At 40.9% G+C, this 27,334-nt stretch overlaps 1 non-coding gene across 1 annotated transcript; it reads left to right on the top strand.

The window, feature by feature from the left end:
* Positions 1 to 10,046: 10,046 nt before the first annotated feature.
* Positions 10,047 to 10,165, top strand: LOC145405953 (5S ribosomal RNA). The gene has a single exon (XR_013898488.1). It is a non-coding gene; the product is annotated as a 5S ribosomal RNA (ribosomal RNA).
* Positions 10,166 to 27,334: the final 17,169 nt, after the last annotated feature.

Here is a 27,334-nt window from a genome sequence, read left to right as displayed (position 1 = left end):
AGTCCAAGATATTATTGACGTTATAAAAGAACAGAAATGGAGGTGGGCAGGCCATGTCACAAGAATAAGGGATAACTGATGAAGCAAGAGGCTGACTGACTGGACACCAGGAGATTGTAAGCGTAGCAGAGAAAGGCCAGGCAGAACGTGGAGAGATGAGATACAGAAACTTGCAGGAAAAACGTGGCAAAGATTGGCTCCGTCAAGGAATTCGTGGAGAAGGTTGGGGGAGGCCTTTGTTCAGCAGTGTACTTGTAATGGCTGATGATCATCATGATGAACGAGGATATCTATTTATTTATCTATATATCTATCCGTCTATCTACCTATCTATCTATCTATCTATCTATCTATCTTTGTATCTATCTATCTATCTATCTATCTATCTATCTATATATATATATATATATATATATATATATATATATATATATATCACCAGTCGAGCAATGCAGCACTCCCAAGGTGGATGGAAAACTAATGACAAGGGAGAGCTGCAGCTCCCGTTTCATCAGCCCTCGGGACTAGCCTGACCTTCCCCCTTTGCTAAACTTTTCAGTGTTTCAGTAACACAGAAGGTAGGCCAGCATGCTCTCCAGTACAAGTTTCTTTAACTGTCAACACCAATCTACATGCACAGCACACACTACACTTCCTTTTCAAAAAAAAAAAAAAAAAAAAAAATGGTACACCAAAACCATGCCTCGGAGTCCCAAGGGGGGGGGGACCATAAATGTTCCCACCATCCGCCCCTCTCCCGATGACGACTCTTTGAGCTGCCTGGATCCACTGTCTGACTCACTTCTTCATTTCTGCAACATTCGCGGCCTTTCCTCTAACTTTCTCACTGTCAAACACCACCTCTCCTCCTCTAAACCTCACATTCACTTCCTTACCAAGACTCAGCTGTCTGAGGCAACAGACAGCAAGCCCTTTTCTGTAACCTCCTCCTTTCTCTATACTCATTTCAAAGCCAAAGGTGGATGTTGTGTATATGTACTCAACGACCTATCTTGCTCTCATGTTCCTGAACTTGATTATTCTGAATTCTCTATTCTCTGGCTTCGGCTCTCCTGTCATTCTCTGACTAAATACATCTGCATTGTTTACTTATCTCCTTATACTACTGACTATTAAAAATTCTTCGGCAGTCTTACTTCTACGAAGGAACACATTCTATCCATTTCCCCTTTCTCTGAGATCTCCATTCTAGGAGATTTCAATGTTCACGACCACATTTGGCTCTCCTTTCCTTTCACTGAATCGCCAGGTGAATAAGCCTACATCTTTTCTATCCTTAATGACCTAGACCAGCTTGTACAGTACCGTACCTGTATCCCTGACCACTTTGGAGAGAGCCCAAACATACTTGACCTCATCCTTATAAATAATCCTTCTGCTTAAACTGTTAATCTTTTCTCTCCATTGGGCTCCTCCGATCATAACCTTATTACCTTAACCTGTGGTATTGCTCTGGTATGGCCTGTGGACCCTCCAAAGCAACGTCGTCTGTGGCACTTTGGAGCTGCTGATTGGGAGGCCCTCAGGTAGTACCTCTTTGATTTTCCCTGGAATGATTATTGCTTCCAAGGCCGGAAGCCATCTGAGTATACCTTGCGCATTATGGATATTATTCTCTCTGGCATGGAAGCATACATTCCTTTCTCACATCCTTTGACTAATGCAAAAAAGCCTTGGTTTAATCACGCTTGTTCTAATGCTGTCCGCAACAAGGAGAGGCCCTATAAATAGGTACTGGAGCCAACCCACCCCTGATCACATCTTTTATTATGTTTCTGCCTGGAATCGTGCAAAGTCTGTTCTTCGCTCTGCTAAAAATAAGTGCTCTCATATCTCCAACTCGAATTCTTCCCACTCCTTCTGGCACCTTGCCAAAAGCCTTTCTAACAACTTTACCTCATCATCCTTCCCTCCTCTTTCCTGTTCTGATGGCTCTGTAGCTATTTCATCGACTGATAAAGCAGTTCTCTCCACTCAGACTTTCTCCTCCAGTTCCACCTTAGATGATTCCAGTGCTGTTCCTCCATCACTTCCTCCCTCAAACTTCCTAATGGCTGACATTAAAATTTCTTCAGCTGATGTATTTTCTGCCATCACTGGCCTCAATACTAACAAGGCATATGGGCCTGATGGAGTCCCTCTTGTTGTCCTCAAGAACTGTGCTTCTGTGCTTACACCCTGCTTAGGTAAACTCTTTTCCCTTACTCTTTCAACTTGTACCCTTCCTTCTTGATGGAAGTTTGCTGTCATTCTGGTAGTCCCAAAGAAGGGTAACCATTGCCAGCCCTCTAACTATCATCCAATTGCTTTAGAATCCTGTGTCTCAAAAGTTTTCGAGTCTATTCTTAACAGAAAAATTTTAAAGCATCTTTCCTATCACAACCTTTCTTCTGATCGTCACTATGGGTTCCGTCAGGGATGATCCACTTGCAATCTTCTCACCCACCCTTCAGACTCCTGGTCATTCTCCTTTCGGGATTTGGCAAAAGCTTTGCCATTGCACTTGACATCTCAAAGGCTTTCGATCGAGTCTGGCATAAATCTTTATTTTCCAAACTACCCTCTTACGGTTCCTATACTTCTCTCTGTGCCTTCATCTATAGCTTCCTTTTTGGTCGTTCTGCAGCTGCTGTTGTAGACGGCCATCATTCTTCTAGATCTATGAACAATGGTGTTCCTCAGGGCTCTGTCCTATCACCAACTCTCTTCCTTTTATTCATTAATAATCTTCTAAGATGTGCATCTAATCCTATCCACTTGTACACTGATGATTCCACACTTCACCTTTCCATTCGGTTTCCACAACGTCCATCTCAGCAGTTACTTCAACAAACAAGGGATGAGGCAATGGCACACCTAACGTCTGACTTGGCTTGTAACTCTGACTAGGACAAAAATAATAATGTTTTTAATGCATCAAAGACTCAGTTTTTACACCTATGAACCCATCAAAAACTTCCACAGGAGTATCAACTAATATTTAATAAAATCCTGCTCAATCCTGCATCATCCTTGAAAATGCTTTGGGTTTCATTCACACGGGACTTATCTTGGAAAGATCATATTGCATCTCTTGTAAAATCTGCTTCCAAGAGATTAGGTGTGCTAAGCCGACTCCAAGCCTTCTGTTCCTCTGCACAGTTGTTGATTTTATACACGGGTTTTACTCGCCCCTGTTTAGAGTACAACAATCATGTGTAGGGAGGCTCCCCACATAGAGGTCTTCTCAATAAGGTGGAGTCAAATGCTATTCGTCTCATCAACTCTCTTCCTCTTACTGGCTCTCTTCAACCTCAGTCTCTTCACCGCACTGTTGCCTCTTTATGTCTTTTCTATTGCTACTTCATTGGTCACTGGTCCTCTGAACTGTCTACTTGCATCCCTCTACCTCTACGAGGGGTGCAAAGCACTCTTCTAGCAACAAACTCTCATCCCTTCTCTGTCCAACTCTCTAATGCAAGAGTTAACCGTTACTCCCAGTCCTTCATTTATGCAACAGGTCAACTCTGGAACTGTCTCCCTCTGTCTGTATTTCCTACTTCCTATGCAGTCCAGTCTTTCAAACGGATTGTGTCCAGGCATCTCAAAATGAATGGATCTTCAATTTGACTCTTTTTTATTTTTTTTAAGGAACATTTGCCTGCTTATCCTTTGGTTCCATCTTCCTCGCATAATATATATATATATATATATATATATATATATATACCTAGGTTGCTTCCCCCAAGGAAAGAGAGGTAGCCGAGACAGGACGACACACTCCCCATTTACTCATCCATTCAAACACATTCATTCGCATCTTAGCCCCAAAGGGGAGAAGGTACAGATTCTCACTGCACCACACTGCACAAGTGTCAACTGAGCAGTGCAATCAGTGACATCCGTAGCAGGGCCCGACAGCAGAGCTGGTTTACCCCTGCCACATCATTATAGACCCATCCCCTTACCTGCACCTAACCTGACTAGCTGATTAGACTAAATGCGGGAAAATATCCCCTCAGGGCTGCGTCATCATTTATTCATTCACAATTTCTCTCCATTTATTTCTGTCACACACATCCACTCTTCCATGCTCAACAGACATCCCTCTCGCATCCAGCTCATCTTCACACTGTCCATCCATCCTATTCATGGTCTCCCTCTCAGCCTTACACCTCTCACATCAGATCTAGTTATCTTTTTCACCAATCGCTCATTATCCATTCTCTCCATATGCCCAAACCATCGCAACACCCTCTGCTCAACTTTATCAGCCATCTCCCAAACAACTCCAGTTCTCCTTCGCACTTCATCATTTCGTACTTAATCCATATGCGTCACTCCACACATACTCCTCAGACACCTCATCTCCATTACCTTTCATCTTTTCCTCTCTGGTACACCCATATTCCATGTTTCAGGCCCATATAACACAGTCGGTACCACAACACCCTCATACAGCCTTCTCTTTACATCCATTCTAAGCGAACGACATCTAAACACTTCCTTCATTCCTCCCAGCACCTTTCCTACTTCATTCATTCTAAACTTCACTTCTGCATCTATTCTTCCATCCACAGCAACATGTGACCCTAACTATTTAAAACATTCTACCTCCTCAAGCAACTCACCATTCAGAACTATATTCATCCCCCTACCACCTACTAACCTCGTACACTTCATTATTGAACTCTTAATCTCATTTACTGTCAAATTCCTCCTTTCACACACCCTTCCAAACTCCTCTACCAACTGCCTCAATCTCTCCTCTGAATCTGCCACCAGTGCAGTATCATCTGCAAACAGCAGCTGCTTCAGATTCCACTCTCCACCATCAACATTCACCAGACTCAGACCTCCACCTAAAACTCTTGCATTCACCTCCCTTACAACACCATACATATAAATATTAAACAACCAAGGCGACATCACACATCCCTGTCGCAGCCCCACTCTCACAGGAAACCTATCACTCACAGCATTTCCCACTCTTACACATGCTCTACTATTTACATAAAAACTGTTCACCCCTTTTAGTAACCTACCATCAAGTCCATACAATCTTAAAACAGTCCACAAAACCTCTATCAATTCTATCATACGCTTTCTCTAAATCCATGAATGCCCAAAACACATCCTTGCCTTTCGCCAAATACTTTTCACACAGTTGTCTCACAGCAAACACCTGATCCATGCATCCCCTCCCTCTCCTAAAGCCACACTGTTCATCACCAATCACTCCCTCTGTACCCTCTCTAATTCTCTTAATTAACACTCAACCATACACCTTACCAACAACTCTCAATAGTCTTATACCCTAAAGCTAGTACATTCATACTTATCACCCTTGCCTTTATACAACGGGACCACACAAGCACTTGCCTACTCAATTGGCACCATACCTTTCACAAAGAACACATTCAACAATCTTACTAACCATTCAACAATAGCCACTTCACCATCCTTCAGGCATTCCAAGAACACCCTTCAATACCTGCAGCTTTCCCTTTTTTTATCTCCTTTACTGCCTCCTCCACTTCCTCCTTCGTGATCAAAGAATCATTCAACTCTCCCAACACATTTTTTCCTTGCACCTTTCCATCTGCCACAATCTCAGCCACCCTTTCCTCCTTTACATTTAACAATCTTTCAAAATACTCTGCCCATCCCTTCCTTACTGCATCCATCTCAGTTAACATCCTTCCATCCTCTGCTTTTAGTCGCTCTTCCTTCCCAGACTCTCCCTTTTGCACCCTTTTCACCTCCTTCCAAGACATTTTCCTTTTCTGTTGAAAATTCTCAGTTAGCCGCCTACCCCACCTCTCATCTGCTGCCACTTTATCATCACGCACAGCCCTTCTCGCCCTATTCCTCTTTTCCTTATACCTCTCATATGACACCTCATCCTTCCTCTGGAGCCACTCTTCATATGCACATCTCTTCTCAGCCACAGCAATACTTACTTGCTCGCACCACCATTCACTTCCTTTTCTTACACCACCACCCACACGTCTCACACCGCACACCTCTTCTGCATGCCCCACCACTGCACACTGCCATTCCTCCTCCACACTGCCATTTTCCAGATCTTTCACTGCGTTCCACTCATCTTTCAATTTCTCCTGATTCTCTATCATTTTCTCTCTTTTATACAACTCACTCACTATGAATCCTCCCTACCATACCTATCCCTCCTCGCTCTCACCCATCTCTTACCTACTCTTAACTTTCCCTCCATCAGGTAATGGTCTGACAAACCTCCACCCTCCCCTCTCAGAACTCTCACATCCAACAATCTTCCTATCATATTCCTGGACACAGCCACATAGTCCATCAATGCTCTGTCAACAACCCTTCCACCCTCCTGTCTCACTCATGTATAGTAATAAATATCTTTCTTCTCAAACAGGGTATTTCCAATCACCATCTCTCGCTCAACGCACATCCCTATCATTCGTTCCCCATTTTCATTTCTTCCAGGCACACCATGCATACCAACTACACCTTCAACTCCTACATTTCCCACTCTAGCATTCAAATCTCCCATCATTACCACATTCACATTTGCTCCAAAACTCTGCAGACATCAACATCATTCCAGAAAGACTCCCTCTCTTCTTCATCCCTTTCACTACCAGGCCCATATGCACTCACAAACACCCACAACTCACGTTCAAATTTCGCTTTCACCCACATCAGTCTCGATGACACCTCCTTCCATTCAATCACACACTGCTGTACTTCTGGACTTACTACCAAGGCCACACCTTCTCTTGCCCTTCCTTTATCAACACCTGACAATTTTCCATTCACACTTCCAAACATAGACTCACCTTTCCCTTTCATCTTCGTTTCACTCAAAGCTAACACATCCAACTTTCTTCTCACAAACATTCCCCCAATCTCCTCCCTTTTAGCCTCAATCGTAATATATCCACGCACATTCATAGACCCAATCTTCAGGTTACGGGGATAACTCAACCCCCATCCGTTTTTTGGGCCTCTCTCTTTTTAGGAGCTTAAAATACAGGGGAGGGGGTCCCTAGTCCCCTCACCCCGCCACTTTTAGTCGCCTTTTACGACACGCAGGGAATACGGTGGCAGTATTCTTCCTAACACAACCTGGCCACAGAGTAGTAGTACCACCCCATAGTGCGGGCAGATTTTGTCCCCTCCGATCCATCTATCATCCAATCCTACATTGCCCCATGAGGAGCGTAGGAGCCCGGGGCTAGGCAGCTGGTCCCGGCATTTAAGATGAGAGTGACCAGCCTCACTCATCCCTGGGTGGCATTACATGAGCAATAAACCCCAACCACCCCTTGGATATAAATCTTCACCGGCTCAATCCGATTGGAGCGTAATAATTACCCACCAAACCACCAGGCGCCAAAATTTAGTTATATGGTTACCACCCAGCGTAGTAAATGGTTTCCTGGTATACAGGAAACCATTTTGCTTGTCACTCAGTGTAGAGTCACTCACAGGCAGAAGGAAGAGAAAAGAATGAAGGAAAGAAAGACAGAAGAGGGAGTGTAAAGTTACCCGTAGGCAGAAGGACTAGGAAAGAATGAAGGAAAGGAAGACAGAAGAGGATGGAAGGAAAGAAGGATGGAGGAGAGGAAAGGGCAGACACCCGACAGCAGCACTACATCGAGTGAGTGGATGGTAAGCGCCCCCACCTACCACATACTGTATATATATATATATATATATATATATATATATATATATATATATATATATGTGTGTGTGTGTGTGTGTGTGTGTGTGTGTGTGTGTGTAAAATTCAGGGACAGGATACCACAGCCACCTTGCGTGTTCCCGGGTGGTAGACAGGGGAAGGCCTTGCAGATACATACTAGATACAGACTAAATACGTAAAATCCATCCTAGACAATTTACTAACCAACAAAGCTCCAGGCCCAGATGGAATTTCTCCGGTTGTTTTGAAAAAATGCTCCTGAGAACTTGCCTCTGTTCTAGCTAAATTATTCAGACTTTGCATACCTACTTATTCATTTTGTATTTCATGGAAGTTCCTCTGACCCATCTGATTACAGACCAATAGCTATCACATATTCTCTTGGTAAAGTATTTGAAATTATAATCATCACTTAGATCAACACCTTGAATCCAACAGCTTAATTAGTGATAAAAAGTTGGTTTTTGCCAAGAAAGATTCACCATTGATATATTCAATCTCCTGATTCATAACAGCCATCAATGAACTGACCAACATAGAAAAACTCATACAGTAGCCCTTGATATTCTAAAGTTATCACCAGTGCATTACACCATTTCCTGGTATTCAAACTCCCTAGCTATGGACTAACGTCCTTTGCTCCTCTGCTTTCCTCATATCTCAGTGACACAAAAATAAAAGTAAAAGCAGATGATGTGTATCCCAGTTCCCACTTAATTAATGCCGGCGTGCCACAAGGATCAGTTCTGGTGCCAACCTTATTCCTAGTTCATGTTAATGATCTCTTATCTGTCACCCACAATCCCATCCATTCATTTGCACATGACTCAACCCTTCACAGGTCATTCACACTGAAACACACATTCACAAAGTTTAATATCTCTCTCAACTTAGTGCAGCCATCTCCATAAATCAAGGCTCATCTAGGATCACTCAATGGGGAGAAGTAAACCTGCCTTATTTAATGCTAGTAAAACCAAATATATACAATTTACTAATAGACAGATACTGCTAGATTCGTATATTACCTTCAATGCTAATAATATTCCCATCTCCAAAAGAGTTGAAGTTCCTGGTGTTTCACTTAACAATGCCCTCAGCTGGACCTCTCATGTCAGATCACTTGCTAAAACCGCCTCAAAGAAGCTTGGATTATTGTACAGAGTCCGTAACTTCTTCACTGACGAGCAGCTAGCTATAATTTAAAACAGTCGTGTGCTCTTTCAGCTAGAATATTGCTCATCCTTGTGAATGGATGTGGAGAGGTTGCACGAAAACAAGTAGACAAAATTCAAAATAAAGCTGCTGGAGTAATGAATAACCCTGTTACTACAAATAGACTTACCTTCCCTACAAGTAATAAGGAGTGTTGCCTTCTTTGCATTATTTTTAAAGATACTTTTATGGCAAATGATCAAACGAAGTTGCATCCATTGTGCCACCTCTCCATGCCATCCCTATGCTTCACAGACATCTGGTAGGACTTATGACTGGAATGTTACACAGACATATTCCCTGAACAGTATCTCTCCGGAACTCGCTTCCCTGGAATTGTTTCTCCATAAACTACTACCTACAGCTGTTCTAGCCCAATTGTTAAAGATTTTTTTTTAATGGAGGACGCCAGTTATCTAGTGTATGGATTATTTTTTAAATTCATTTGATTTTCCTTAACCCCTGACTGCCAGCTGATGTGTATAGCCATCATGATTCAGGGCGCGAAGCGCCGCTGGCTGATGGGATATTCCGCAAGCACCTTCCTGCCACCCTTTGAACTCGCGGCCATTTTCTTTGACAAGCATAGAGTAGGTGGGTACCCAAGGTACCCCACTGACAAACGTCACAATCTGTACACAACACTGGTAGAGTGTAGAGTGATGTCTTTCTTATCCTCCTCATCCAATTCTGGCCCTCCATGCACGGGGCCAATTGCATCATCGACCCCCACGAAAGTTCTGCCCTTACCTCTAGGGAAAGGACTCAGTGACTGAGCAGGTCTGTGGGAAATTGTAAACAGTAAACAGTTATGCACAAATGTTTTTTATACATAAGTGAAATGTAAGACAATATAAGTTATATCTAGTATGTGTTATGAAATAAGTGTTTTATAATAAGTTTTACAAGTGCATTGCAATACGCGTTACTTTTTATGGTTATTTGTGAAACATTGAAAACACCTTGAGTAACCCTATCTAGTACAATGAAAGAATACCATAAGTGCTTGGGAGAAAAAGAAAATGACCTGGTTGGCTGCAACTAAATTTTTTCCCTCGTTACTCAGAAAATAATGTTGAATATGTGAGCATTAGCGTATTTATGATGTGAAGTACAAAAAATATAAGTTGTGTGCCATACCACGTTGAGTACACCGCTTCCCGTCTGATCAGCGAAGTTAAGCAACGTTGGGTCTGGTTAGTACTTGGATGGGTGACCGCTTGGGAACACCAGATGCTGTTGGCATAACGTTCTCCCTAAGTGTCAAGTGGGGTTGGTGGAGGATTAGTACCCCTCCCTGTAAAACAATTAACTCTAAACCCTTGGTCACCCCGTTTGGGATACATGGCGTCTGGCAATGAATGTATAAGATTAGTAATATTTTCACGTTGCCCTTGATTAGTAGAAATTAGTCACAATTTCTGTACAGGTAATTACCTCATACTCAAGCATACTGCGTGAAACAGCCAGAGCATTTACCTCTCAATGTGCAATTACCCTTAATCATGATGTCGAGTGCAAATTTAAGGCTGTAGTAGAGGGGAATTATTGTAATTGAGGCAAGAAGTGAGTACAGAAAATACTCTTTTCCCATACATCTATGGGGCATAGTGGCACTATGAAATGGGCGGAAAACCGTATGGGGAGCCACATATAAGAGGTGATGACTCATCCTTATAACAGTGAGTAAAGAAATGTTGAAAAAATTATTGGAATATTCCGAGAGGTCAGGCAGTGTTACAATCACCACTCCGGTCAGTGCTGCCGATGCTACCAGTGAGTCCAAGGTCACTGGCAATGGTGCACAACCGGATTAGCCTGCCAGAACACAGCAAACCAGTCATCTTTAATTTATCCTTACTCATAAACGGGAGCACCTGGAGACCTCGCGATACTTTCATTTGAAAGAGGAAGAGCTGGTGAGTCTTATGTATACTTAATTTTTTCTCTAGCTATAATAGTTTTGCCGGAATTTAGGGTTTGAATCAGGGGATTTTTTCCCAAAATCTCAGAAATTCCCCATAAGGAGGAGTGGGCAATAGCAGAAAATCCCTGGTGGATGAGGGTTAATCTGTTCTGTTATTAAGAAAGAAAAACTTGGAGGTACCGTCTTAGATGCCATGGACGATGGGACCCCTATAGATATCTAAGGATCCATTGAATATACTGAATAGGGTGACACAAAAATTCTCACGAGAAACTATGTGGCAGGTAGGTGAGATTATTTATGACAATCCCCACACGAAACATAAATTCGACTGGTAATGATAATGGACGTTCCTGTTGGATCACTGTTTACTAAAGGTCCAATCGCATTGCCCCCTGCCCTTATGGGCAGTGTGCCACCAAAAGTGGCACACTGTCTTGACAAATCAGAGATTGCAACTTTATGCAAACTGAAATCCATGAAGATCTACACATACAATGCTGAAGCCTCACAGAAGATTACAAACTTGATACCTTAATGACTAAAATAGAAAATGTAAGTTGGTATATTGTTGGGTTGAGTGAGACCCACAGAAAAGAAGAAAAATAAATTCAGCTCCAAAACAGCAACTACCTACCATATTTTACTACAGTCAAAGGAAAAATGAATGAGTTAGTGGTGTAGGATTTCTAATTAATAGAAATCTTGCAGAGAACATTGTTTAAATTTAGCAGTGTATCTGACAGAGTAGCATGGATTGTAATTAGACTATGTAAAAGAAAAATTGTAAAGTAATATAAGGATATGAACGACTTCTCAAAGGTTACATAAAGAAATAGAAACATTCTTTGATATCTTCCAGATTATAGAGGCAGAAAATATTACATATACCATACTCATAAGAGACTTCAATGCAAAAGTTGACAAACTGAAAAACGGAGAAGCATGCATGAGAAAATTCGGAGTGGGGGAAAGGAATGACGATGGAGAAATGGTGGTAAATTTTGCTCCAAGCCATAATATGAGAGTAATGAACACCTTCTTTCAAATGAAAGGAAAGCATTTGGAAGCCAAATGCTATTCACACTGCAAAATATGTTGTTGGCCAAGTTACAAGCTAATTACGAACCACATGAGAAGAAAACTTCGCAAAATTCTATGAAACTCAGTCACCACGTTTTAGAAAATGCCAATCTATATTAAAAGTAGTTGACATTTGGCAGCCATTTTGATGACCTTGACCCAGACCCTGAGTGCCCATTTTCAAACTAGTACAAGATTTTGGTCATATCTTGATACCCTGAAGATTTCATGTTGATAGCTGCAGCCATTCATGAGATACAACGGTAGTAAATGCAGGCAATAAAAGCTATTTGATATCTCGCTGCCATTTTGGTGACCTTGACCTTGTCCCTGAGTGCCCATTTTCTAACCCGGCCAAGTTTTCGGCAAAATCTTGATACCCTGAAGATTTCATGTTGATAACTCAAGATGTTCTTGAAATATTTATCTATTTATCTATTGCCAGATGTCTTAATCCCATACAGGGTGACAACAAACAAAATGCCTCCACGTCGCCCTTTCCCCCGCCATTTCACTGCCTTGCTCCCAACTCACATCCCCCTCTCTCATATACTGTACCTCTCCACACCATCCCTCCATCTCATCCTTGCCCTCCCCATCCCTCTCTCCCCTCTACCTCACTCACATACACTCTCCTCGTAAGTCTCTCACTCTCCATCCTCTTCACATGGCCAAACCATCTCAATGTGTTTCTCCTAAGTTTCCTATCATATCCACATCCACAACACAACGCTCCTTTACATCCTCATTTGTCAGTCTGTCTCTACATGTGACTCCACAGGCTCCATTCAAATAACTCATTTCCACTGCTCTCACCCTGACTTGTGTCCCTCCAACAACTTCCAAGCTTCACTTCCATACGTTAGAGTTGGTATCACAATACTGTCAGGTAGTAACTTTTTTCACTTCCATGCTCACATCCCTGTTTCTTATCATTGTTTTCAAGGAACCACCAACCTCCCTTCCTTGTTGTACCCTTTCAAGCACTTCACTCTCCAAACTTCCATCCTTACTCATCACACTACACAAGTACTTAAACGCACTCACGTTTTCCATTTCCTCATCATCCAGTCTCACTGTACATTCACTGACTTCACTTCTCTCGAAGACCATAACTTTACTTTTACCTACATTCACCTTTAGATTCCATTTCTTACACACCCTCCCAAACTCATCCACCAAATCTTGTAGCTCCTCTTCGTCTTCACTTAACAACACAATATCATCTACAAACAACAGTACAGGGAGTTTCGAAACACTGCCCCCTCTCACGAGGGCCACTCCAACATCCACTGCCCTACCTTGTATCTCTTTTGTAACCTAATCCATATACAGATTGAACAACCATGGAGACTAGACACATCCCTGTTTCAACCCAACATTCAAATACAAAAATTCACTTATTTCACTATCCACCCACACTGAAGCCTAAGCATCCTCATACATACTCTTCACAGCATTCAACTTCCCATCTACTCCATATATTCTTAATGCTTTCCACAATCCTTGTCTATCCACCCTGTCATATGCTTTTTCCAAATCCATAGAGGCCGCATACAATTTCTTTCCTTTCTCTAGAAACTTTTCCACTAAAGATCTAAGAATGAATATCTGATCTACACAACCTCTCCCCTTACTAAATATAATGGTGCTAAAAGTGGGTGATAAAAAAACTACTTGACCTTTGGAAGCCATTTCGATTACCTTGAACTTGGCCCCGAGTGCCCATTTTCGAACTCGTCCAAGATTTTAGCCATTTCTTGATACCTTGAAGGTTTCACGTTGATAGCTCGAGCCGTTCATGAGATATAAGGGGAACACACACATAAACACACACACACAAACACACAGACACACACACACACACACACACACACACACACACACACACACACACACACACACACACATACGCACGCACGCACGCGCGCGCGCGCTAAACATTATTACTCCGCCTTGGTAATGGCGGGCGATAAAAGGAACACGGAGAAAATGAACCTGCAGAAACAAAGAATGAAATCAACTTCATTATAGAAGATAAGAATTAGGCTTTCACAAATGTCACTGTTATCTACAAAGCAAATATAGAAAGTGACCAAGGAATGGTGGGTTGCAAAGCCAAATTCAGTTTAAGAAGTGAAAGGAAGAAGTAGATTAAATATAAAAATTTATTTCCAGTAAAAATCAGCAAAAACAAAGCAGCCTTTCAGTTAAAAATAACGAACAGATTTCAGGCTCTAAGATATGCTGGGTGTGACACTGATGATTTGAATGATAGACTATCAAAAGTGCTAAGAGAATCATAGGAGGCACAGGGAAAGCTAATACAACCACAGCCAACAAGTTTTCAAAAGTGACCCTCGAGGTTATGAAGAAAGATGGAATCATCATCATCATCATCATCATCCGGGCCTCCTTTCCCACCCAAGGACAGGGAGAGGAGTAGCAATGTCCAGACAACACAAACTTGCCCAATCCAAATAGGCCACACTTCCATTCATTCATCATTCAAGCCCCAGGAATCCTGGCTCTACCGGATACGCCAAAAACATTCACCACATTCCGCAGCTTCACACAAACGTATCCGATTGAGTCAATCCGGACGCTGCCATGCTCACAAGGGGTGCCAAAATCCCTGATCATGCACTACTCCTCACAACATTCATCCAGCCAGCTCGATCTCTTGTCAGTTCCCTAGCTTCACCGACTTCCAAACCTCTCTTCCTCAAACACTCATCCACCATATCTCTCCACCTTCTCCTTAGCCTACCTCGCCTCCTCTCTCCTTCAAATTCGCTTAGGTATACCTTTTTCTTCACTCTATTGTTATCCATTCTTTCGACATGACCATACCATCTCAGGACACTCTCTTCGATTCTGGTGTTCACCGACTTCCTCACTCCACACCTTTCGCGAATCACATTATTTCGTATCTTATCCACCCTCTGTACTACACATACTTTCCTCAGCAATCCCATCTCCACTGCTCTTACTCTTGATTTTTCATTTTCATGCCACACCATAGTCTCACACCCATATGTTAAAGTTGGCACTAACACTCCCTCATGTAAGCCTTGTGCAGCTACAACACTCAAGCCTCTGTTTCTTATCAAGGCCTTCATTGCACCAGCTACTTTCCTTCCTTGTGTCACTCTACTTTCAACTTCTTTTGCACCTTTTCTTCTCTTTTCTATCACTATACCCAAGTATTTGAACACTATCACCAATTCCAGTGTCTCCATTCACTGTGACGTCACAATGGAAGTCACCTTCTCTCTCAGTAACCATCACTTTACTCTTCTCTACATTTACTCACAACACACGATGCTCACAGATATCAGCAAAACTCTGCACTAGCCTACCAAGTTCTTGTCCAGTACTTGCAAGCAGTACTGCATCATCAACATACAACAAATTTGAGATATTCCATCTATCACCATTCATTACCAAGGCCATCCCTCTCTCCATTACTCGTGTTTTTACTTCTCTCATCACCCCATCCATATATATATTGAACAACCATGGGAACATCACACAACCTTGCATGCCCACACCTATCGTGAAACATTCACTTCGTTACCATCATAAAAACTCTTGACAACACCCATCTACACCATACATGCGAAGAACTTTCCACAATCCCTCTCTGTCTACTTTGTTGTATGCTTTTTCCAGATCCATGAATGCCATAAACACCTTATGGTCCTTCTCACAAGCCTTCTCTGCTATCTGTCTCACTGGAAATACTTGATCCACACATCCTCTGCCACTCCTAAAGTCACCCTGTTCATCACTCACTAGGACTTCTGATATCTCTCTTACTTTCTGTATAATAATTCTTCTATATACCTTCCCTACCACACTCAACAAACTTATGTCACGATAATTCTTGCACTCACTTCGCTCACCTTTATTTTTGTACAAAGTACAATCACAGCCTTTTCTACTCTGCAGGCACAGTTTCACTCGTCCATGCCCTCTTACATATCTCCAACAAGCACTTCATTCCACTCTTTCCACTACAGTTAAGCATCTCTGCATACACCTCATCAACCCCAGATGCTTTCCCATTTTTCAGTCGTTTCACAGCGCTCTTCACCTGTGCGAGTGTCACGTCTCCTGACACTACATTCCTTCTCTGCACACCTCCAAAACCAATCATGTTTACAGCCGGTCTGCTTTCTCTGTTCCCATTCATCAGGCTTTCAAAATATTCTTTCCATCTGGTCCTTACTTCATCTCCATGGGTTAGTAACCTACCACCTGCATCCTTCACACCATCACATTTCTTTCTGCTTTCACTTCTACATTTCCGCACCTCTTTCCATTACCATTCTATTTCAGAGTAGTTAGCATTCATTTCTCTTCCCAGATCCTCATTTACCTCCTTCTTTTTCCTCTTCACTAGTCTCGTTATGTGCTTCTTGCTTTCGATATTCTCAGTTCTTATTTCATCTGAACCCCTATCCTGTAACCACTTTAGCCACTTCTTCCTCTTTTTCTCCACCGCTCTCTTAACCTCCTCATCCCACTATGCCGTACCCTTCTTTTTGTTGATATTCTTCCCACAACACACACCACTATAGCATTCCTAAGTAAGTAATCCCTATTTGCATTCCACAGGCTGTCCAGATCCAATTCATACCAATTCACTGATTCTAACTCCTCCTATACTTTGGTCCTGTAATGATCTGCCATTTCTTTGATCCTCAGCTTCTCAACTTTCAGTCTTTCTCCCTGACTGCTTCTCTTTCTCTCTTGATCCACCTCACTCCTCTCAGCTTGAACTTGCATACCACGATCATATGATCTGACATTCCTCCACATCGTCCTCTCACAACCCTCGTATCAGCAACCTTTCCAATCATCGACCTCTCTACGAGCACGTTATGAATCAGGCTTTTTTCAACACGATCCCCGTTTCCTCTTTACCATGCATATTTATGTGCACCTTTGTGTTTGAAATACGAATTTCAAATGCACAACCTCCTCTCCTGACACATATCCTTTAGTCGATTCCCATTAACATTTTTCTCCTGGTACTCCATAACAACCCATTATGTCATCCTCAGGACCAGTGCTTACACTTCCGTTCATATCCCCCATCACGATCGCTTTATAGCTCCTGGGCATTTCTTCCACTACTTCACCCCAGCTCATCCCAAAACCTGTCTTTCACTCTCTCACTCCTGTCCTCATATGGTGCATACGCTACAACCACTACCACTTTCACTTTCTCAAACTTGAACTTGACATACATACACCTTGAGCTGACACATTCCATTCTGCCACATCTCATTCATCAACAAAGCAACTTCTTCCTTACATCTTCCTCTCCCATTCATTCCCGATCTTACACATTTCACACCTTTCCACTCCACTTCACACCCTTTCATCTTTGTTTCACACAATGCCATCACAGCATATCTCGCACTCTTGAACACATTCACCATTTCCACCCTCTTGTTCTCCTCATTCACACCTCTCACATTCCATATGGCCACGTGAATCTGCCCATTTGGTTGGGGCCCTAGGCAGGTATTGGGCCCTCCGAGGCTCTCTGAAACGACTGCCATGATTAAGTGATTTTGGATAGGGGAATCTGGGGGACACTTAACCCTGCCAGAAACCCCGGTTATATGGTTACCACCCAGCATAGTAAATGGTTTCCTGGATACCGGAAAATAAAATTAAAAAAGAGACAGAGAGAAGAAAAACGAAACATGGGTCAAATCAAAGAAACCATCAAAAATGAAAATATTTTAAGTAGGCTCTAAGTATAATGGCACTAGGAAAGAAACAAATTAAATCACCGAAAGACGAAAGTTTGATGTCATTAAATGCACAGATGGAATGGTAAAGTTGATGAGTTTTAAAGGAACTCTTTCTTTAAAGACAATGCTACCAATAGCTTATTTTTCAGTTAACACACGTGAAATATCTCAGGTAACAGCAGACGAAGTAAACATTTCTGATAAAAAGTATAAAAAGAGGGAAGGCCCCAAGAGAAGATGGAATATTAGCAGATTAACTGTATAATGCTGGAGAAGAGGTACAAAATAAGATCGCTCAATTATTTACTCTTTGAATATAGAAGTAAATTCCCAAAACGTGGTGTAATACAATAGTTATAAATAAAGCTGACTCCAAAGATCTTAATAACCATCAATCCATTAGTTTATTATCAGTTACTTATAAATTATTCTCTAAAGCCCTTACGAAAAGAACAGCAACAAACTTGGAGCAGGATGGATTCCGAGATGAGTTATCTACTAATGGTCGTCTACACACAATCAACCAGTTAACAGAGAAAACTACACAATTTAATAAACCACTGTGCTTCGGTTTTGTTGATTACGAAAAGGCTTTCAACTCAGTGGAGCACATAGCAATTATAAATTCACTGCGGGAACGACGATTAAATGAGAACATTGTAAAACTGCTCGAAAACATATATGAAGAGGAAACTGCTACAGTTGAGTTACATAAAGACTCGGAAAAAATAAAGATTGAGAAGGGCGTGCGTCAGGGAGATACAATTTCACCAAAATACCAAAATTATTTACAGCATGCCTAGGAAGTGTTTTCAGAAAGCTATATTGGGAGAACATAGGAGTAAACATAAATGGAGAATACCTAACCCATCTAAGATTTGCAGATGTCATTGTCCTAATCTCAGAAACAGAAGGGACATTGCAAGAAAAGTTAAATGAACTACATATAAATAGTCTCAGAGTAGGGCTAAAGATGAACCAAAGTAAAGCCAAAATAATGTTTAATCCAAATACACCGAAGAGCGTCATCAGAATAAGGAAAGAAATCCTTGAGGAAGTCAATAACTACGATTATTTGGGGCAAATACTAAAACTAATGAAGGATCATGATAGCGAGAAATAAAAAGACGCATCACAGATGAATGGAAAGCTTTCGGTAAACATATAGAGATATCATGAAAAGAAGCTTGCCAGTATGTATGAAACGAAAAGTATGTAAAGAATGTATAATCCCGGCTATGACGTACGGTTGTGAGACCTGGAAACTGACGAACTCGATGGAAAATCAACTAATCCTTTCTTAATGATAATAGAAGGGCCAATGATTGGAATATCTTTCAGAGACAAGAAAAGATCAACTTGGATGAGAGAGCAGACTAAAGTCAAAGACATTATAGAAGTTATAAATAAACAGAAATGGAGGTGGGAAGGTCATGTAGCAAGAAGGGATAGCTGATGGAGCAAGACGCTGACTGACCGGACTCCAAGAGTCTGTAAACGTGGGCAAAAAAAGAAAAAAAAGGCCAAACAGGAGGCGGAGAGATACAACGGGGATGTCTGCAGGCAAAACTTGGCAGAGATTGGCTCAGTCAAGGAATTCGTGGAGAAGGTTGGGGGAAGCCTTTGTTCTGTAGTAGACTTGCAATGGCTGATGATGATGTATAAAACACTGCAGTTGGATTTTATCGCTTCTTTTTAGTATGTCTAAAATATGAGGAATTATACAAGTTAGATAATTAAGATGACACAACACCCCAATATCCAAAGAGGTTAATTATCAGTCATTTCTGGAATGGGCTAAAGCCTACCTCCAGGAAGAGGAGAGGGACGTTGAACATTTGCTGTGAAAGTTTATTCATATCACATGGCATAATGGTATAATTACTATTGAGACAGGCTTGTTCTGAGGGAACAGCAACTAGCACAGGAAAAGTAATATCAGACTTGGAACATACAGCATCTTTATTATGTCCAAAGGTTTCGACATATTGAACTAAGTAATCTTCAGTATTATATGTACGATGTGCTCATGCTCAGATAGTTCTTTTAGGACGTTAGTCACCTTAAAGGTCATTTTATATATTTTTAGGTCCACTGAAAATGACATAGCTCATTATGTCGAAACGTCTGGACATAAAAAAAATGCTGTTTGTTGTAACACTGATATTGTTTTTCCTGTGAAAGTTGCGGTTTTCCTCAGAATAAGCCTGTCTCAATAGTTCTTTGAAGCAGATATGGACCCTCTATACTCCACGGGTTCCGGAAGTACAAACGCCTATCAACCATCCTGGAATAAAGAAACCTTGATCTGCATGTAATTTTATGTTCGTAAGATTCACAATGTATTTCCCCAATTTTCTTATATTAAAGTTATACCGGGAAACACTTTGTAACTCAGAACTGTGCAAATATTCGCATGATGAATTACTTAACACTGAATTAAGAACTAAAAGAGAAACTGGGGACTTTGACTCGCTGTCATGTAAATCCTTAAGTTCCATGGTGTCACGTTTAGCTTTTCACTGTTTAAAGTCTGTTGTTAAACAAAAAGTAAATGTTTTACGTGAGAATATTGGTAAGTTTTATGAAAGGAAATTATTTCGCTTTGAGGCTAATTCTGAGCTAAAATCATGTGATCTTCAAAAAGTTGTATTTTGTTACTCTAATGTAAAATTATCAAGTCATGAGTCCATTTTATCTTTTGGATTAGAATCTAACCTATTTGGTTTTTAATCCTAACTTTTATAAGTATTTCACTGCTTCTGAGAGTATTATACAAACTGTAAGCACCTTGAAAGGTATAACTTCAATTCAGTTATTCAATGTATTCGAAATATAGCATGTAAAGAATACTATGGGTTTAAAAGTTATAAAATCATTCATCCTGATCTTACAAAATTGAACATGAAAATAGAGGATAAAGTAAATAAGTTAATAAAATCCATAGTTAAAATAGGAACCGTCTCAGAAGAAGCTTCAAATCTTTGAGACCCAGTGGTTCATCACAAGCTATTCTGTATGGATTATCTAAAATTCACAAACAATCCATACCTCTTAGACCAATCATGGTTCCATTTAAAACTGCCTCCTTTAAATTAGCTACGTTTTTAGTACCCATCCTTTTGGAATTGACAACCAACGAAAATACAGTTAAAAATTTATATGAGCTCTTCGATTTTCTCTGTACATTCAGACTACCAACCTCCTCCTACATGTGTTGTTTTGATGTAACCTCATTGTTTACAAATATTCCTTGAATGGAACGATATTTACTCTCCTTTAATGAGATGAGCGAGAACATCTGGGGGGGAACGACTTCATAGATGCAAGGTAGTAGGAGGCCTATCTGTCATAACTAATGTGCCCTGCTGCAAAGAAATACAGTATCATTAATTCCCCCGTCCTCCCCTCAGAAGTAAAAGATATTCTTCCTTCTCAGCCCTAATATACATCATGATAAGAACAGACTTCAGAAGCATGTCTACCTAGAGTTTTGGTGTAGCACTTCTGGTTGGAATGGATTCAAACTTATTCATCAGTTCCTAGCTGGACTCCTGGTTGTTATTTATCACATCTCGTAGCAGCTCTTCTGCAATCATCCTTAGAACCCTCATATTCAGGGGAAACTTCTTGCCAGACTGCATTATTGGTACACCAACAAACACTGAAGATAAAATTTCTGAGAGACCAGACCCAGTCATAAACTTCCGACACATGCTAAACTCATTAACAGGTGCTTGCCACCCAGCCAGGGAAAAAAATCAGGACGCTGATCTTGATACGCCCATTGCACATCATGACATATATTATATAGCATTTGTCAGCTGTGAACAGTGTGAATCGTTGGCTATCTTTTCTTGTCAGTTAGTGAGCCCGAGTCATGGCTATCACCATAGCATCATGTTGTGCTGGGGGCATATCAATCAACGGCATGTATGTAGTTCTAGTCTTTGGTTTTATAAGTTGGCCATTGTTGCGGGATGTCTCAGTGTTGCAACCATATTATTCTGGACAGTGTTTTCGCTTGTGAATGGCTTGAAGAAAGGACAGACCAATTTCCCTTGCCCTTCTTTCTAACATATCTGCGACTGGCAATACACCTTTGATGCTGTGTGTTCACATACAGCAGATTCGGGTATTTCTGGTTTACTGAGGCCGCAGTATCTGACAACATCTAGAATATATTCAAATGGTCTTTGTGTTTTTTCCTTATTGAGTCTGGGAATTGTGTTATCGGTCACCACTTAGAAATTTTTTTCTCACTGTGTCATGATTGGTGCAGGTGAATGAGTCTTTTTTTTTTTTTTTTTTTTTTTTTGTGATGAAATATTTCCATCAAAATTGTCTCTAGTGAACTGAATTAAACTGTCCCCAGGACTGTGTATACCACGATGCCATGCTGTCTTTGATGCTGCGACAGCCACAGATTTCTTTCTTTCTTTCTTTTTATGGGAGGAAGAAGGAACCAAAGGCTGAGCCCGCAAAACAGTTCCTCCAAGGAAAATAAAAAAAAATACAAAAGAGAGTCAAATTCAAGATCCGTTCATTTCGAGATGCCTGGACATTCTGCGTTTGAAAGACTGGAGATCATAGGAAGCAGGAAATACAGACAGAGGGAGACAGTTCCAGAGTTGACCTGTTGCATAAATGAAGGACTGAGAGTGACAGTTAACTCTTGTATTAGAGAGGTGGACAGAAAAAGTATGAGAGTTTGTTGCTAGAATGGTGCAATGCACCCGTCGTAGAGGTGGAGGGATGCAAGCACACAGTTCAGAGGAGCAGTGACCACTGAAGTAACGACAGAAAAGAGATAACGAGGCAAAGAGACAGAGGTTGAAGGGAGCCAGTAAGAAGAGGAGAGTTAATGAGACGAAAGGTCTTTGACTCCACCCTATTGATAAGAGCTGTATTTGGGAGCCTCCCACACGAGAGTTGTACTCCAAACAGGGGCGAATATACCTGTGTACGTGTCAAAGTGGGGTTGGTGGAGGATGTAGTGCCCCGCCCTGTAAAACAACTAACTCAAAGCCCTAGGCCACCCCGATAGGGATACATGGCGTCTGGCAATGAATGAATGAATGAATAAAGTCAACAACTGTTCCGGAGGTAAAGAAGGCACGGAGTTGGCTTAGCAATCCAATCTCTTGGAAGTACATTTTACAAGAGCTGCGATGCGATCTTTCCAAGATATGTTCCGAGGGAATGAAACTCCAAGCATGTTCAAGGATGATGCAGGATTGAGCTGGATATTATTAAACATTAGTGGGTACTCTTATGGAAGATTGTGTCGGGTTGATAGGTGTAAAAACTGAGTTTTGATGCATTAAAAACAAGATTTTTTTTTAACCCAGTCAAAGATACGTGCCAAGTCAGACATTAGGTGTGCCATAGCCTCATCCCGTGTTTGTTGAAGTAACTGCTAAGATGGACGTTGCGGAAACCGAATAGAAAGGTGAAGGGTGGAATCATCAGTGTACGAGTGGATAGGGTTAGATGTACAGCTTAGATCATTGATGAATAAAAAGGAAGAGAGTTGGTGATAGGACAGAGCCCTGGGGAACACCACTATTGAGAGATCTAGGAGAAGAACCTCCTTAGCTCAGCATGTGTGCATGTGACACCAAAATCATGGAAACAGTTAACCAGCTCTTTAGAATCCCTCGATAAAACACTAAGACCTACATCAAGCATCGTGAATTGATTTCGTAATAAAGATGTAACAATACTTCCTATCAGTAATGCTGGGAGGGTACAGTCTAATGCTGGTGATGATCGAGATAACAAAGCTAATAAAGTGTCACTATACAGTTTGTTGGAACTTCACCATTTACCCTAGTTTTGTTACTACTCTTATCCAGTTCAATGTCCTCTGTCCCTGCACATACCTTTGTTTTCACTTTATTAACTGCAATGCTAAGGTCCTCTTTCATCTGGTTTAATTTCTAAGTGCTGCTGAAACTCTACATTTAAAAAGTAAAATATTTGCAACTCCAGGTGATGACAATATAAGCAAATCATTACCAAAATGGTCTGACAGTTGTGTAACTAGTGACTTTCTGCATAAGGCCTTACCATCATTTTCTATGTATAGATTATACAAATCGCTTGAGTTTCAAATTAGAGACCTATCATCATTCATAATGGCAATAACGGTTTTCATAGCACTGTTAATTTGGTTATATCAGTAAGACTTGCTCTTGCTGCAGCAGTAATAGACCTAGGTGATGAAAAGTTTGTTCTACATTTGCCATGGTATCGTGCGTCAGCAGCATGAAGGTCTGCTGTAGCACCATTAACCCTAATTCTGACCCAGTTAGAAAGTTCATTGTTTCGCCCATCGCAAAGTTCCTACACCTTTTGTCTGAGTGTCTTAGAAGATCGCCTAAGCTCCACTTCTCTAAACTGGTATGCTGGAATCCAACGTTCTGGATGCTTTTCTTTTTCCACATTACATTCTTCACCACAATAAAGACAATTTTTTTTTTTTTTAAGAAAAATTAGATCTGATCGTCTTTCTTTCTGGAGCTCTTATCACGTCAGGACTGTCATCATTGTTATAGTCTCCTGCATTTGATTTGGGCACTGATTTAGATGAACAGTATGTTGAAAGACAGTTTCTATGAGCTCGCATGGTAGGATTTTCTTCAGAGTTGAGTATTTGCTGCAGTTCCTCATGTCTACCATCCCCATAGGCTTATCTGAAGATGACCATCGATTCTATCCTACGGCGTCTGCCGCGTGATAGTTTACCTTTCTTATGACTGCAGTCGATTGTAAATGACAGGTAGTACTCTTCCATGACTATGACAATGCTAGTTGCACCTGTAAAATGTATAAAACATCATTACCTAAGTGCAAGTAAATTAGATATAGAAAACATCCGCCAGCACCAATTCTTCCATATGGTCCCCCCTGCCTATAAATGGCATTAACTTTAAACATTTTCTCAATTTCCCCAAAAGTACCGTGTGCCAATCATTCACTTTCAAAACAATTTAGGACCTATACAGCCATAAATCGGTCAGAAAAAAAAGCTTTGGACCCACTTTCCAAATTAAGATTGGAGTGGCCACTCCGCTCCCTGACTAGTCCCATGTGAAGTATGGACGTTGAATTAGGTCAGTCAGTTTGGGATTTTTGTGGTCCGGGTGGTAGCAAATGAAGTATTGGAGCATCCACCCATACAGTCTGCACAATATCAATTTGTCCAGAAAACTTATTGTTATGTCCAACTATTATAGTTCTTAACAAGCACCACACGTAAGTAAATAAACCTTTCAGTGTATTATTTTCAGTACATTGGAAGATAATGCTTAATCGGTGAACATAAATCTTAAATATTATTCAGTCATAGTTACTTATGTGGAAATACATTGCCAAATATCAGTTTTCACTACAAACATTACTGTTGTTGCCAATATGACGGAGTGGCAAACTGACGTAATACCTGTCGTAATCTATGATACATTCCACCTGCCGTGTGTTTACCCCTGACTTAATGTAACACTTTCCATAGGCAGCCCTGTAATGCCACATCTGGACAGTTCAATCTTCTGCTGGTTTTATCCCAGGGGGGTTCGAGAATTTGTGTCTTTTGCTCATCGTCCTTGGACCTGGTATCATCTCCCTGCTATTCACAAAGAATAATCTAGCCATCAATCTAACTCTTGGATCGGTAGTCATTTCCATTTCTGCATCACACTTTCTTGTATCCAACCCAATGGATGTACGAATGGCCTCTCCGGTAGTCCATGACAAACGGAGCCCTCCCTCATGCATCCATACAATATTCCCCATTTTATGGTCGGGAATATATATTACTTTGGTATATATCATCATCATCATCATCACCATTATACCACACCATGTCAAATGGTGCATAAAAATATATATAAAAGAGTCGCATTGTTTGTTTGTTTGTCCTTCAATCACGCCCAAACCAAGGGCCAGAGACTCACAGACCCATATATATTCTGAATCAGGGTGACCCAATGACGGTTGTAGGGGGTCATATTTTTGCTCTGGTTCATTGGAGATTACTGGTGGACCGCTTGTATTATTTGGCCGGGGCAACGTCGAGTACTTGTGCAGCCAAATTTTTTGCATAGACTCACATGACCTCCAGTTTGGACATAGGCTATGTGAGGTCAACCTCCGAGGTCATTTGAGGTCACCCGTATTAGTAAATGAGTGCACACAAATACTGTGCATTAGTCTCCAAAAGGTGAAATAGAAAGTTCCTTGACCTTTTATGATCCCTTTTCTAAAGCATATGTGGTACATGGTCTTTCTGGAGTAAAAAGAAAAAGCTTGAACTACAACAAATAGGATCAGAGTGTTTGCCTTTTCAGCCCAGCAGCGTTGGGTACCCCTCCTAGTGTTAATATATATATATATATATATATATATATATATATATATATATATATATATATATATATATATATATATGTGTGTGTGTGTGTGTGTGTGTGTGTGTGTGTGTGTGTGTACTGTATATGTTAGTGTGGTCCACAACCCATAGGTAAAAATTTAAAGACTAGAAAGTACTGCCCCACAAGGCTGCCCCTGTTCCATTTGGTAAAGAGACATCACAGTAACAATTTTAGCTTATTTTAAAAAACATTAGTGGTTGTACAAAAAGTCATATTTTGTGTTAAATGTATGAAATTCTGACTAACCGCTTATTTGGGTAGCCTACCATAGTTTTTTTTTAAAGACTGTTTGCTTTTGCTTTTTTACTAGATCTTTTTTAAAGGTCTTAAAATCAACCACTAGAAATGCAATGTTAAGTTGCCCACTGTCCAGCTTTTCTAGCTTTTAGACAGCCTCTGTGGTCTCGCATCATGTTTTCAAATCCTTGAAACTAGAAGTCAGCCCAGAATAATCATCAGGATCGTTTGATATCTGTAATACATGTACACGTGAGTAGTTTTAGACTTCAGACAAGTTTAACGCTTCAGTCGCAAACTTCCATCTTTTTATGAGAAGTCTTGTTAATATTGCTTTAGTCTATTGCTGTTCAACATGTGACAAAGATATCAGAAACTCGAAGTTTCAATCAGTGAGGCTGGTTGGAAAGCCAGAGAATGAAATCACATGCAGTGAACATCCTACTAAATACATGTCGTGTCATTATGTAGAAAACAACACTGAGAAAATGCCAAGTTAGCTGACAGTGCTTCCATAATATACTGGGAGAAAGCCAGAATACCAGTACAATGGAATTATTCAGCTGAATGAAAGCTGTTAAATTTATATGATGAGTATTGTCTGATCAAAAAACCCATGTAAGAAAAATTTGAAAATCAGAGTTTAAACGAATAAATGTTTCTTTATGAACTACACGGTCTTTTGACATATTCAGCAAAGTTGCTCTTCAAAGCATTAGAAATGAAAAGGATAATATCTTCCTTATGATACAGCAGCGAAGACACGTCTAGATTTACACAGCATGAGTTCTGTTGATAAAACCTTCGTGAGAAAAGGAGAAAACAAGAAAGCAAACCAGAACTGAGCAAGAAGAAAGAAAATGGAAGCAATTTACACGTAAAGAACGAAAAGATGAAGGGATTCTGAGTGATTGCAGCTGGAAGGGAGTGAAAATTCAGAATCAGATGATCTTTAAGT

The sequence above is a fragment of the Coenobita brevimanus genome, chromosome 68 (genome assembly GCF_032717465.1).
Source record: "Coenobita brevimanus isolate Jiangsu-jjx chromosome 68, ASM3271746v2, whole genome shotgun sequence".
In the NCBI taxonomy this organism is placed as follows: Eukaryota; Metazoa; Arthropoda; class Malacostraca; order Decapoda; family Coenobitidae; genus Coenobita; species Coenobita brevimanus.
Note: the sequence above shows the minus strand (reverse complement) of the source record. Positions and strands in the feature narration are given on the sequence as shown.